General features: G+C 41.3%; 1 protein-coding gene across 1 annotated transcript in view; it reads left to right on the top strand.

The window, feature by feature from the left end:
* Positions 1–8,229: 8,229 nt before the first annotated feature.
* Positions 8,230–12,923, top strand: part of rph3aa (rabphilin 3A homolog (mouse), a) — a 34,596-nt gene continuing 29,902 nt past the window's right edge. Inside the window, exon 1 of the mRNA XM_053516431.1 lies at positions 8,230–8,347. The gene's annotated coding sequence lies outside the window, so the exon portion shown is untranslated. The remainder of the gene's footprint in view (positions 8,348–12,923) is intronic.

The following is a 12,923-nucleotide window of genomic DNA, read 5'->3' as shown; positions in this document are numbered from 1 at the left end:
TTCATTTATATATATATATATATATATATATATATATATATATATATATATATTTTTTTTTTTTTTTTATTTATTTATTTATTTATTTTTATCTAAAAAAATACTTTTGTGCTTGCTGTTATTGGAAATTTCCTGAAACAAAAAGCCAAGTTTGTGCTGTCTACATTCATTTCTTCCTGATGCCTCATACTGACTTAGTTTTACATTTTGTCTTGACTAAACTACAGTACAAGAAAATCTTTGACTTTCGGTTCCCAAACAACTTTTTGCAAAGGTTATTATTGGTCAGTCACTCTGAGGGAAAAAAAAGTGCTGAAACTATGTTTTCTGGAAAAACAACAGGTTGAAATAATGTTGTGTGGCAATCTCCCTAGCAAGGGTAATCCTCGGGATTTTCACCCAGCAAGCCTTACTGGGCTGCAAGCACATGCTCTAGAATTAAATGAGGGGTTTACCTCTGGAAGCAGCGGAGGAGGAAAGCATTAAGCGCAAACTGCTTATCAGAGTGGTGGGCTGTGTTCTACTGCTGGTCTCTCACATACCCAAACCTGAATCACATGCTGTGCTTTAAGTTACGACATTATGCACGTTTTTTTTAAAGCACTCGATTACTGTAATATCACGAACTCTGGCGGCTCCGAGATTAATATCCTGTGGTGTCTGGAAGGTTGTGAGATCAAATGCCAGACTTTGATTGAGGGCTTAAACTGCTTAGCTCGTACTGAGCTCTTAGACTAGAAGGTCAGTTTGAATAACATCTGCCAAATATGCGGGCCGTTCAAAGTCAAACGGGAATTGTGATGAAATTTCTCATGAACGAAGGCGTAAAACCGATTGACATTTAGAGAAGACTCCAATCCCAGTACAGGGAGGAGACTCTTAGCTGCAGTTAAACATTTGAATAGTGCTAACGTTTTTAAGAAGGTCATATGTCCATGAATGATGATCCCAGCCGAGGTGGTTTGGAGGCCACTGCAGTTGTTCACGTGAACGTGCAGCGAGTGAAACATCCGACCCTTGAAACTCGACGGATAACTTGTCGGAATCTTGTGGAGGACATGAATCTGTCTTCGTGGAACTGTACGCACAATCATTCATGAATATCACTTGCATATAACAGAAACTGTGGGAGTTATTGCGCCACCCCCCCGTGCAGTCCGAGCCACTTCCACATGTTTGAGCCCTTAAAGGAGTTCCTGGGAGGCCAGCGTTGCAGATGTGAACCAGGCAGTCCAAACATGGCTCTTTCAAGACTTTCTACCTTAATGGTATCCAAGCACTAGTGAAACGCTTTAAAATAGCAGGGGATTATACAGAGAAATAAAGGTCATTACTCTTATATGTGTTTTTTTATTCCGCACAATCAAAAGTCCCGCTTTGACCTGATCACCCCTTGTAATACAGTTTTTGGGAGAAAGTAAAGAAATCATTGGGGGGTGGGTGGAAGTGTTGTGTAGGGTAATCATTTTGTGCTTTGCAGCTGGGTAAGCACTGTGGGAACATGTTCAGTGTGTATGTAAGAAGGAAAGCCAGCTGTGCTCCTGCACTGCCTTATGGGCTCTAATGAAGTAATAGCACACAGGACCTAAATCAAGACATCAGTTTGTAGCACGTCACAAATCTCTGCTGGAACCTGGGGTTGTGGTTTTTTTACACTGCCGGGCATAAACCCAATGCAATGCTGAAGTCGACATAACTTGAACGGTTTTGAATATTTTATAAGTTGGATATGTTAATTTCACCACATGCAACCGACTGCTGTGAAAAAAAGGGCTATAAAATACAGTCTGATTTACTGTAGTTGATACTTTTATGTAGTGAAAGTAACCGAAAGAGACATTTCTGGAATCCAGACTCGGCCTGGCCCAGCTTCTCAATTGGAAAGCACTTCTGGAAAGCATCGGTATGGCATTGATTAAGGCACATGTAACTAGAACTGAATACACTTCTGAGAGCACAGAACATCAGTATTTGAACACGCTCAGCACTTTTCCTCTGAGTGACCCGGTGCTACTGTCAGAGTAGTTCAATAATGTATGAATATGTTCTCTGTTTTTTTGCCAGCGTCTTTAAAGGAAGTGCTATGAAAGCTAATATTTCACAGGGAATTTTCATGATTCATTCGCTTAGAAATTAGCATTCATCTTTCGATAGTGATTGTGCTTCAGCGTTCGTTCCTGAAGGGATTCATGTTACTCTCAGACTATCTCTGAGGAAGAGAAGTTTCCCAGGAGAACCAGTGGACTTCACTGACTGCTGTCTTTACAAAGTGGAAAAAGACGAATCCTACTATAAACACAAGCTCCTAATAATAGTAAGTGACACTTCAATCTCCTGCCCCATGAGCGATCTTATAATGACCTCAGAATTACTTCACAGCCCATTTAAAGTTTTACAAATCTTAGGGTGCAGAATGAAAGCCAGGGTTACTGATCACGTGCTTTGACAGTTTAACTTGATTGGCCATTGTCTTCGAAAGCTACAGGTAAGAAAAGTGTGCCATGGTTGATGAGAAGATCTCTGCACCACCTTAGACACCATCTGTTGATCACTTCTGAAGGTGTGTGCATGTTGGGTTAATTGGCCATCGGTGGTGGCTTGTCTACAGAAACCGGTGGACAATAGATCAGATATTCACTCTCACTCGTTCTCTATATCGTTTATCCTATATAGGCTCCGAGGAGACTTGGAGCCTGGGGGACTTGGAGCGTGAGGTGGGGTACACCCTCATTTACAGACTATGGAAATTTGGAAACATCAATTAGCCTAATCTATATGTCTTTGGACTGTGGAAGGGAACCAGATATACCCGGGGGAACCCACCAAGCATGGGGAGAACATGCGAACTCTATGCATGCAGACCTGAGGCAGGACTTGAACCCTCAACCGTGGAGGTGAAAGGCGACAGTGCTAACCACTTATTATCAGCTAGTTTATCTTCATAAAGTATTGCCTGCATGCTGATTTCCTTATCTTTTTTCATAAAAAAAAAAAACATTATTATTTTCTTGCCTTACTGATGTGATGTTGCACCGTCATATGGTAGCATAGTTACTGCTCCTGTATAGTGCTAATTGCAACTAAAGTTTAAAAATGGCCCACTGGGGCAAGACTTATGCTGCCTATTGCCAGACAGAGGAACAGGAACCGGATGCCAGGGTTGCCAAGTTGGATTGATTTAAGATCCAGGTTAGTTCTCCAGTTTCCTTTAGGATCAATAACAGTATTTATGCAAGAAGTATGCATTAATAACATGCGCAGCAATTTGCATTGTAAAATATATTGACGGGAGGGGAAAGGGTGATAATGCCTGAACATCAGAAATGCAATTGCACTGCATGAGAGAAATGTCTCTTTTTTCCAATAACCACATTCTTCGGATCTAGTTTCAGGTTTTTGTGTGATTTCTGAGATAAAATGTAGTTATGCTGGAAATCTTTCCTTGACAGGACACACCATAAAGGTACATGCTAAATGATTCAAAATTAACTGCTAGACTCATCAACTGCAATCATCTGCTCAACTGCTGTTATAGGGCTACTGTAAAGAAAGTAGCGTACAACGTACAGTAGTAGCCATGTCATGTGCAGCTTGTTGATTGAGTTTTGCTGAGGTTTCGTTTTTTACTTTGTCTCCCCAACAAAGCCTGTACTCATTCCAGGACATTCAGTTACAACTTTCAGTTGGACGCACAAGTCAAACCGGAACTTGATTGTGTAGAATAACAGAACACAGTTGTGAGAGTGAAAACCTTACTTTATTTTCTCTATATAATCCCCTGCTACACTGACTTATCCCAGTGTATCACTGGTGATTCGATCCCATCAAGGCAGAATCTTTTCTCAGTATCAGAGTCATGATCAGTCTGCAGAAAGTCTGCTTCATGTTTTTGAACGCTGGTCTCCCAGGAACTCCTCCAGTGGAAATGGCTTGTGCAAGCCGTCTTCCTGATTGATTGTGTGTGTACAGTTCCCAAAAACAGATGCTTCTCTTCTGCAAGTTGGCAACAAGCTATCCTTCGATTTTCAAGGCTCCGGGATTGTCATTACAAATATATGGCCTCCTTTAAAAAGTTTGCACTATTCAAATGATTTATTGCAGTTAGAGTCTCATCATTGTACTGTGCATGGAGCTTCTTTTAATATCAATCGGTTTTCTGCCCCTATTCACAAAAAAGTTCATCAAGTTTGACTTTGAATTTGTACTTACACTGGACATTCTTTTAACACATTTGCATGCTTGCATTTATGCAAGCATTATTCGGGAACCCAGAAGGCATCAGGATCCTCTCATGTAATCTCAGGGAGTTTTTCTTTGCTCATTAAGGATCGAAATTTACACATGTATTGCTTTGTGGCAGTATCTACTTTTAGAAGTGTTATAAGAAACGAATTAAGCGGAATTCCCAAATCAACACTGTGTTTTAACTGTTGTTATGATTATTCCAGTCTCACTTGCCCTTTATGCAAGCTGGCATTCTCAAGCTCCAATAACTGGCTAACATCACCCTGCTGGGCATCCTCCATCCCATCACCAGGACCACCAAGCTAATGGGCTATGACATCCCTGATGTGTTTGAGGGTCTGATCTAATTAACGAGGAGGCTTGACGTTTCTGTTGATCGCCCCATGCCGGTTTCTGTGTAGTCTGCCTTTTGTCAGGGGGCAAAAATCAGTTCCTAATAGCGCACGAAGAGTCCAGAGAAACAGGATGACGCTTCAGACCAAAGTCCTCATCAGCTGTGCAGTGCTTCTAAAGTGTTAAGAGGTGAGTTTGCGCTTGCAGGGAAAATATGATGCATTTGTGAATCCCAGACACTTCAAAGGCTTCTCAGTAGGTAAACCATGGTTCCTTTACCTGCGACGTAATCAACGTCAGGGTCAGAAATGGGGCCATAAGTCATAAGTCTGAGAAAATATGTAATGTAAAATTTGTAGAACTTAATTAAGATTCAGATAAAAAAAAAAACATCACACAAAACTGGCAAAACAGTCCACGCACATCCAGAGTCAGGGGTTAAATTTGTTTTTGGGGTTTGCACATTCTCCCCGTGCTTTATAGGGTTCCTCCAGATTGTTGTTTCCAAATTGTCCATTGTGATTGACAATTGAGACAAGTGTGTGAGTGTGTGCCATTCGATGGTTTGCCACCCTGTCCAGGGTGTACCCCACTTAGTTTCTCAAATCCCCTGGGATAGGCTACAGGCTCTACAGGATAAGCGGTATAGAGAATGAGTGAGAGCGAACCATGCAGAACAAGAACTCACAACAATTCTGCAATGCAGTGGCCCCAGCAGAGAGATTGAAGATCCGTGCTCTAAAATAAATGAAAATTAGCCGCAGGGTGCTGGTGGCAGTGTGCATTACGGTGATACCTCAGGATATATAACGTCCTTCTTCATTCTGGGCTCCACTCCTCCAGCATTCCACTTATTAAACTCGGAGCAGTTACAGACCCCCAGTACATGATAAACAGGAAGGGTTGAGAGAAACTGAATTGAAAAATTTGGAGAACCACCAAATACTTTGCGTCATCTTACCTATAATTCTACACATTTGTGGTTTGTTCTGGGAATCTACCAAGAAAATGACTGAAACACACTCCATACAGGGATTTATTGAAAATACAGTATTTCTTGCACACCTCCAGACTTCATTATACCAGGGTTTACTATTCCAATGAACAATAGCCACAAGGTGGCAATAAAGTCGTGATGCATTATTACAGCCTTTGACTCCAGTTTTAAATGAGGCAACTGGATAGTGTGTGTGTGTGTGTGGGGGGGGGAAATCTGAAGTATTTATAGCTAGGTCTAGTAATTCCCTGTAAATACACCTGACCCAGCACTTTAGCTCATTAGCAAGCCCTGATTGAATCTGCTGGGATAATGATCAAAACTGTGCTGACATCTTCAGACCCGGGTGAGGATGTAGGGAAATCTTCAGGACGGCAATTACACAGGACTCGAGCTAGAATCCCGAATCGATGCAGGTGTATAGAGATAAGAAGAGTGATGTTAGGTGAAATCCACTCACTTTTAGGCAAGTTCACTAGAATACAGGACCTTTTATATTACATTTTTCTCTTTATGTTTTACTGGATGTTGAAAAGAATGTCATATTCCTCCTTTTTATACAGTCGTTTGAGGCTTGAGTGTATTTCATAGTTTTTTTTATGTTCCTAAGAGCTACACTTTGTGCACTATCGTATACTCTAACATTCAAAGGAGAAAGATCTTCCATGTGCAAGTAACAAAAGTGCATGTAATGGGAATAATGATATTTCTGAATATGACATAAATGCCAGCTCTTATTTCACTTTTCAGTTTTGATTCTGGCTGTTTTTTTCGTGATTCGCTCTTTATGTTGATTGTTTTCCTTTTCGCTCTTTTCTAACGTCTTTGTGTCTCAGTTTCTTCCACTGCACTACTGAATTATGGTTGTTGCTTATAACTGTATCCATAAACAATTTATCTTATTTACTTTATATCCTCCCACAGCTTTGTCTGCACGCTGCTTTCCTGATCTTGTTGAGTATCGACCCGGCTACTCAGCCCAAATTGCTTTTGAGTTTGATACTGACTGAACTTTTCCTGCCTCAACAAAATACCTCCTTTTTTTTTTTTTTTACTTACTTACTGGAGCGAACATCCTTAGGGATGTGTATATTATACTAATTCCAATCATTTCATAACTCAAGTAAGTGAACATTCTGTTTGGTGGTCAAACTACACAAGCCACCTGACCGTCACATCCCTATATGCTTGTTGGATACCATTCCAGATGTTCTCCTCCTATTGATTTTACAATAACCTCCTCAATACCAGGAAGGTTTTCAGCTAGATTTTTGCAGCTTTGGGGATTTATGCTCGTTCGGCTACAAGAAGATTAATGAGGTCGGGTAATGATGTTGAGCAAGGAGACCTGGCATGCAGTCGGCATTCCAAATTACACCAAAAGGATCGAGCGAGGTTGAGTCACTCAAGTTGCTGGCCACTCAAGTTCCTCCATACGCAAACGATGTCTCTATGGAGCACACAGTGCATGCCGGTATTAGTTCTGCTGTAATGCTACAAAACATGCAAAGACATTCGAGACAATTCTGTTTTCCTGCAACCATTCGAAAGAAATCCAGATATGAGTTTAAAGATCAGGTGTCCACATACTTTTGGCAGAATCGGGGGCACCAGTGGCTCACTGGTTAGGGCTTTGGGGTACTGGTAGGAAGGTTAAGAGGAAAGGATTGTGAATTCCTAATTGAAATATTGAGTTCTTAAGATCTTTACTAAGTTTCGCAATTGCAACTTGATGTGTGTTGTAGTGACACATATATGTAGCATTTTTTTTCCACCCCAAGGGGCATTTAATGATTGTTGGGTTGGATTGATCGGTGGGTTTCCTTCGGGTACCCTGGTTTCATTCCACGATACACAAGACACACAGATTACTCTAACTGGTGTTTCCAAATTGCCCGTAGTGTGTCTGACTGTGTGAGTGTGTGTATGTGTTTGTGCCTTGTGATGCATCCACGGTTGTGATGTACTCCGCCTAGTCCCCCGAGTCCCCTGGGATAGGCTCCTGTGACCCCGTACAGAATAAACGGTGTAGAGAATGAGTGCATAAGCGTCTAAGGGAAGAAAAAAAAAATAGAAACGTGTTTTCCGAAAGAATGCCGGCTGAGTGCTTAAAGCTTAGGGCTACTGATTAAAAGGCTGTGAGGTTAAATCCTAGCATTGTCGAGCTGCCACGTTCAGGTCCTTGAGCAAGACTTGTAACCCTTCAAGTGCTTGCTTGTTTCTAATCTTAATCAGAAATCAGCCAGATGAGTAAAAACAGTAAGTCGGTAAGTAAGGTGTGGTGTTAAACAGGTGCAGTGGGAGTGGTATACTGTACATCGACGACATCTAGATCTGCATATTAATTCCTATTGGATTTCTCAGGGATTTTTGCATAGAGGAGTCATCGCAGGAAAAAAATAAAGAAAAAAAAGCAATTATGTTGGAAATTTTCTACTAATAGGACTGAAGAGCAGTATTCTTCAGTGTAAATCATGAATCAGGGAGAAATGGCTTTTCATGCATGGTATGTAGGAGCTTTTGTGCTCAGCAACTCTGTGATTTAATGCAGGCAGTTGAGGAGGGGGTGGAGGTTTCTCTCTCTCTCTCTCTCTCTCTCTCTCTCTCTTTCTCTATGAGCAGCAGTACATTGAGAAGACAGTGTGTGCAGGAGACACAGATAGGCGTTTAGCTCCAGCTGAATCAAGCAGAGTGATCTCGGTCCTCTCCTCTCCTCTTCTCTCCTCTTCTCTCCTCCTGCATCGGAACGCAGCACAGATCATCAGGCGTAAGGTAAGTTTTCATCACAACGTCCACCAAGTTCTAGTGACATCATCATTTAGTAGAGTTGGAGTTTTTTCTTCTTCTTCTTCTTCTTTCCATCTAGACCTGGCACTTACTGTAGAAATGCAAAAACATCAATGGATTATGGAATTCCTTGATGCATGAATTTTCGGGGATGTGAATGTGCTGATTGTAGTTACATAACACTGGAGAAATGATACAATACTGTATGGATGTTGTATAAATGGAGAGTCTGACATAACGTAGGAATAACAGCTGGACGGCATGGTACGGATTAGAAAAGAATTACATTTACAAGTGTTTCAGTTCGTGATCGCTGTTGGAGAAGTAGTTGTTTCGATGTGACAATGACTTGCAAGTATTAATTAATGTGGACCAATTATGTGCACGGGGTTTTTCATTTGAAGCAATTATCTGCAAGCATTAATTAATTTGCGACAATTAGCCCATGTGCTGGAGTTGATCTGAGCTGGCAAGTGGTTTAAAAATAATTTTCAATCAAATATAGTTTATCATATATATATATATATATATATCATTTTATATGCATGGGAAAAAAAAAATATATATATGTTGAATTGTTTCAAAACGGATTGTTGAATCATAATCCCGGGTCTCATTGTTCATTCTCGGAGTGTGACCATACAGGACTTTTTGTGCGCCTTGCAGAGCGTCTCGACAATAGTAATTTGGAGCAGGACTATGGGGATTTGCACACACCTTCAAGAGACTCATGATCGGTGTATTAAATAAGGAGAGATGACTCTTCTGAGGCTGTGAGCTTTTAGACCGTGAGTCTGATAGGATCAAGAAGCAATAAAAACAGATTGCTCTTTTACAGACAAGATTTAAAATGCACTATATTATTCATTAGTCAAAAAGATTACTTTTCCCTTAATATCCTTTAGCCTTTGTCACACAAACTAAAGACTATAGGGGTGATTTCGGGTGTGGAAATGAGAGTCAAGTATGAAGTTGCGCGCTTGGTTAAAGTCTCACTTGGTGAACTCTTAAGTGGCATTTTACATCAGGCTTCTCAGGAGTAGTTCTGTGTGTATGTGCGGTTTGGAGATCGAAAATGCGCATTAGGCTTCATGCATATTAATGCTGGACCTGATGTCAAACACTGGAGTGAGCTAATGCGCTAAGAATTGATGAAGTTGATTATAAAACGAAATTATTTGGGTTTGGACACGGTTCCACTTTTAAACTCTACTCCAACACTTAGGTGATCGGATACTCTGTATCTAATCTATACTGGGCTGTCTTAAGTCAGATACACACTGATCGGCCGTATCATTAAAATGATAACCACCAGGGTGGCTCTGGCTGCTTGTTGGTGGCAGCGCAGGCCATCTGGGGGTGTGCCATGGTGTCTGGCACAAGGACGTTGGCAGCGGATCCTTTGGGTCTTCATGGTTGTGAGATGGGACCTCCACGGACCGGGCTTGTTTGTCTGGCGCATCCCATTGGTGTTGCCTTGGATGGCCATGATCCTGTGCATAGCTGCTTATCCGTGTATTTTAATTCACCTGTCATTAGTCATAATGTTATGGCTGATCGGTGTATGATGCACTGGATTCAAGTGGCGCTTATTACCAATGCAAGCTTCACAGCAACACTGAAAGACTTCCAGTCAGCACGTCAGAAATGTTTTTCGTTTCTTCTATTTGATGTCTGGCATGAAGCATAACAATCCGAGCGAAAGGAGATGAAATGTGGCCTAGTGGAAAGAAAAAACAGGCGCTTAAAGCCTTTTGTCTGCTAATAGGGAGCTGAGACTGAACAGCTGCTTAAGCGCTCCCTCTGTACCCCGTGTCACATCACGAGCACGGGCACATTGTGTTGACGTGTCGTAGGAGGGCTTCCCTAACACTCAGGACGCCGTAATGAATCATTAAAACTGAGTGAAATGAACAGACAAAGAAAGACGTGAGGAATGTTTTTATTTGCGCTTTAGCTGTGTCGTTAAATAGCATGAGGTTCGAAAGCATGGAGAAGAAAAAGAAGAAGTCTGATGATTGCATGATTGGAACTAGCTGAGGTTCTCAATAAGATGGTAGGCTTCATGCTCTGAGTAAGACCGGGTGGGTGGTTGATCTGTTACATGTTAATACAGATGTTTGTGAGTGTGTGTGTGTGTGTGTCGAGGGATATTAAACAGTGGAATCTTTACTACATTTCGTGCCTCAATGTTTCAATTCATTCAATCCTTCATTAATCATAGTAAACCACTGATCTTTCCAAGTAGACACTTCCCTCTAGAGAGGCTTTCACACACACTGAGAAGGAAGACCCTTCAGCCAAGAGCCGTCCCACACAACCATATATTTATTTATTTTTTTACTCCTCATGTCAATTTGCCATTCCCGTCCCTGGGCGAGTGACAGTTCGCCTGTAACACAACAAGCAGTGGATGCTAAGTGACAGCGGCTTTCTCGCAGCAATACACTGTAGCAGACAACACATCACTGAACTTCTGAGACTCATACACACCACCACACCAAAAACAAAAAAAGATTTTAGTCCGTCCATAACAAAATCCCTTGAGCTAATCTTCAGCACAGTAGTGGTTTCCGTGTGTTACGTATTAGACCAAGCATAAAGTACGAACAAAGAAATGAGTCCACTGTTCTCTGGCAGTGGGAGGACCACCAAAAAAAAAATCCTCTTAGAGATATGTGTGTGTGTGTGTGTGTGTGTGTGTGTGTGTGTGTGTGTGTGTGTTTGCATGGAGTGCTGTGATGGACTGGCACCCTCCCTGCGAGGGAGTAAGCCCACTTCACGGCATGCATTCTCTAGATGTGCACACACTCACACGCTCATTCACTTTTGGCTCATTGGCAATTTTGGGACGCCAGTGCACCTAATCTCTAGGTCTTTGGACTCCCACCAAGCATGCGGAGAACATGTAAACTCCATGCACACAGATCCAGTGAGAATCAAACTCAGACCCTGGAGGTGCAAGGCAGCTGTGTTAACCACTAAGCCACTGTTCCACCGATATATATATATATATATATACTGTATATATATAAGGTATTGTCCCGTGGAGTTGTTGATGGAAAAACAGCCAGCTGTGGGATGCCACTTAGAACTTAGAATTCCTCGCAGAGACTTAAAAACACTAGATTTAGATCTTTTTTTAAAGAGTGTATTGAGATCATTATAAAAGGGTTGGACCATCAATTATTTAGACATTCTTTCTGTAAGAATAACTAATGTGGTGTGGGAAATTGTAGAAGTAATATGTCTTGTTTGGGGAGATATTTAATTTTACATTTAAAATTAAAAAAAAAATTATTTTAATAAATAAAAGCTAACAAGAATCCTAAACTGTCCACCCATGTTGATGATCACTGATCAGCTATAACATTATGACTTGAACAACGCTGATCACCAACTATACACCGGCAAATGCAGGTGAGGATAAAAAAGTACAAGAACACCCAGTGCACTACATCTCGCCTGGCAGGCAAAGAGCCCAAGGCCACAGATCTAAATCCAAACGGGCACCCATGGGATACGCCTGACAATCCAAGTCCAATCCATGGAGCCGCAAACCACAACACATTTGTGCCAGATGGGCTGGTTTGAGTATTTCTGGTACCGCTGATCTCTTTGTGTTTTCAGCCACAAATCTCTAGAGGTGACGCATAAAAAATTCAGTAAGCAGCAGAAATGTCTAAGGAGAAGATAAGAAGTCTGTGGTAACTCAAATGACCACTTTTGACAAATGTGGTACGCAGAAAAGCATCTCAGGGTACATAGAAACAGTAGAAGACCACGCCTGTCAATCAAGAACAGCAATCTGAGGCTCATCAGAACGTCAAAGCCTCAGAACGTTGGGTTTTCAACTCTGCAGTTTCAGTGTACTCTGTTCCACCTGACGGGAGTTTAAACCCGATGTGGTCTTCTGCTCTTGCATGTCTCGTGCATTCTGAGAAGCTTTCCTGCTCACCACAGTTGTTTATTCCTCTTTCTCCATAGTGTCACATTCAAATGGATGGAATAAATGAAAAACAATAGGATGTACTTAATAATTAAAGTATGGAGCTAAACATCTTCTTTTTTTTTTTTTGCACAAAGCAATCTTCTATAAAGGCTTGGCTTTTGAGAATAGCTGTCTGGAATAGCTACCAACTATAACTGCCCACATTCTTCCCACCAATGTCTGACTGGCCTCTTTCCTTATAATATCTCTCTTTCCATGTACTGCATTATTTTATTATACCCGTTTGTTTTTATTCTCCCTCCTGAACCATTCGCCTCCCTTTTCATCACATATCACATCCCTCCCTATTCAATCCAACATCGTACTTCATCATCCCATCCTATTTCTGCTCTTGTTGCTTGTGTCCCATATAAATAGTGGTGATGCCTGAGGCATAGCCCCAGTTCTCTTCCTCGCTCTTGTTCTGCAATCCTGACACCTCCCCTCTACAGCAAGCCCAAGGGCTTTTTAATAGTTCCTTAATCTTTTTTTTTTGTTTTTTCTTTCAACCCTTTTTTTGTTCATATGAATCTTAAATGTTCCATACATTACAACCTGATATGGATTTGG

The sequence above is a fragment of the Clarias gariepinus genome, chromosome 17 (genome assembly GCF_024256425.1).
Source record: "Clarias gariepinus isolate MV-2021 ecotype Netherlands chromosome 17, CGAR_prim_01v2, whole genome shotgun sequence".
In the NCBI taxonomy this organism is placed as follows: domain Eukaryota; kingdom Metazoa; phylum Chordata; class Actinopteri; order Siluriformes; family Clariidae; genus Clarias; species Clarias gariepinus.
Note: the sequence above shows the minus strand (reverse complement) of the source record. Positions and strands in the feature narration are given on the sequence as shown.